The sequence below is a fragment of the Rhopalosiphum padi genome, chromosome 2 (assembly GCF_020882245.1).
Source record: "Rhopalosiphum padi isolate XX-2018 chromosome 2, ASM2088224v1, whole genome shotgun sequence".
In the NCBI taxonomy this organism is placed as follows: domain Eukaryota; kingdom Metazoa; phylum Arthropoda; class Insecta; order Hemiptera; family Aphididae; genus Rhopalosiphum; species Rhopalosiphum padi.
The window spans coordinates 63,046,310-63,048,824 of NC_083598.1; the positions used below are offsets into that span (position 1 = coordinate 63,046,310).

A 2,515-nucleotide genomic window follows, 5' to 3' on the forward strand; every position below is an offset into this window, starting at 1 on the left:
CTATGAGGTTATAGATATTTCCTACAAATATTACACAGATAAATATGACGTGAGCTGCGACCTTCTAATCTAAAAATTGAAATTAAAACTCATTCTTTAAAAGTTCAGTCGATTGTACAAACATTTTTCTTTTTTTTTTCTGCAAATAAAACGTAATTTTCATCAGAACTAGTTTTAATTCATAAGCATAATTATTTGTTTTCCTGATTACTACATATAAAATAAAAATAACAAAACGACAGTGCAATATGGTAATATTTAATGATAAAATAATAACATTATAAAAACACAGACGATGATTGTAAACTTCGTAGAATATGAAAAATCATTATTATAATATATTAGATGTTTTTTTAATTTTTATTTTTAGGAAAAAGCGCAGACTAATATGTTTTTATTGCAGAAAATGGGTACATGTAACTGAGCTTATTATTTACTATTAAATACATTTCTATGTCGAAGCTTTTACTCGTTTATAGGTCACATATAGAGCATTACTTTTTGGAAACCAGACACATATTTTATAAGTTTTAGTTTTTCTTAAATATTTCTCTAATCATACAATTAAGCAATATTATGTATAGCATATGATATTTTACTATTAAATATAAACGCAGCATAATAATGCTGTAGTAAAATATTGTAAATAAAAAGATTTCAGCTATATATACCTGGATCAGAATGATGTCCATTTAAAGAAAATCACCAATACAAATACACGAGTCTTTATCGGAATTATTGTGGAACTTTTCGGCAGGTATGTACATAATATTATTACAATTTATTATATTAATAATGGTACAATGATTTCATACCAGTAGTTTTTTATTAGACCATACTATAATATAATATTACGAGTATCACGAAATACATATTTGTGGGTATCTTAAGTTAAAAAAATATATTGCAAATCGCGAGCACAACAGACTTGTTAAATTTATTTTCTTTCGGTGGCTTGTCTGCTAATTTGTATTGCGGAGCAGTTCGGTGAACGTTTTAAGTTGACGGTGCGCTGTAAACTGTACAGTGTACAGCAGATCATCGACGGGAATTGTAAAGCTCTAAAAATAGATAAAAAATCAAATTAATTTTAAACATTATTACAATCGTACAATGATAACAATAATCAATATGTGCCGGCAGGGTAGGGTTTCGGGTACTAATATACATTCGTCCTTACACTGATCATATCGGCTAAAAACGTGTACACGTCTAGTGATCGAAAATATGACACCGGTTGCCGATAACGAATTCGGATCACTTTATTTTTCCTGTACAGTACGTCCGCAGAGCACGCCCATACGGTTTAGTACAATAATAACCGACATCGGTTCAAACGGTGAGCCGAATTGTTTCCACAAAACGCTATTGTCGCTGCCGTCGACCCCCCGCCGCCCCCCCCATCGACAAACGTTTCGCCCGCGGCTTTTGAGCTTACTGATTTTGACAACTGCAGCATACGACGACAAATCGATCGTTTGTTTGGTTTTGTTACCTGCGTCGATAATTCGTTACTGCTGCACAATCGCAGGCAATGTTTATTATATTGTATAGGAGGCACCTACCGCGGCTATGGAGGTGAAAACGGTGTAATAACAGTATTAAAATAATATGCGTATGTATATATTATTGTATGTATAGCTATAGGTACGTGGCGCGCCACAGCATTTTTAGTAATAGTATATTATAATAATTGAATGTGAATTACCGCGGACGTATAAAATACATCACGCGAACTGTCCGTTGAAAAAAATATATATTACCTACATTTGTTTTCTCTTTCTTCCTCGATCATCGTCGTTTTCGAAACGATCCACTCCCACGCGCCCACGGTTTTCGAGAGGATGTTATAATGCATTCGCTTCGGCAATGACGCGATTGCGATGACGACAACGACGACGATGATGACGCCATATGTATAACCTAAACGTTTCGCGGGCATGCACGACCGAATAATGTACTATAAAAAAAAAATCGCATAAAACGGAAATATAATATATTTTAATCGTCTTTCCGCCAAAACGAGCGTATTCGAGATCGGAGATAGACGATGACGATAAACATATTATTATATATTATATAGAATCGCTCAAAACCTTAGAAACTGGTTTGTCCCCGGCGTACGCGCGTGAGGCGTTCGAAAAATGTTTTTATTGTTCTAGAATAAAGTATGAGTACTATTTGTTAAAAAAAATAATTATGTGCGTTATTTCCGCCGCTCGACGTATACCTGTTGTACATAATACAATAATAAAATATTATGATATGTGTAATAATATGCGATGTGCAATTATTTTCTTTTTTTTATTTGTGTGAAATACCTACGTGTGGAGTAACCATAAAACGCGCACATTGATGATTTTATTATTGTACACTATTAATTGTTGTAGAAAATTGTTAGAACTTATTTTTTCGATTATCTTCAGTTGAAAATATTATGTACTATGTCAACTTCTCTATATAGCCATCATCACACAGTGATTATTATCAAAGGATTGCTAGAAAATCATTTGTA

General features: G+C 33.0%; 1 long non-coding RNA gene across 2 annotated transcripts; it reads right to left on the reverse strand.

Annotated features, from left to right (window-relative positions):
* Window positions 1-238: 238 nt before the first annotated feature.
* Window positions 239-2,300, reverse strand: LOC132921357 (uncharacterized). 2 transcript variants are annotated; one of them, XR_009660861.1, is made up of 2 exons: window positions 1,768-2,300; window positions 239-1,061 (listed from the first exon to the last, which is right to left on the reverse strand). It is a non-coding gene; the product is annotated as an uncharacterized LOC132921357 (long non-coding RNA). The 2 variants fall into 2 exon arrangements; XR_009660862.1 differs by lacking the exon at window positions 1,768-2,300 and adding an exon at window positions 1,181-1,476.
* Window positions 2,301-2,515: the final 215 nt, after the last annotated feature.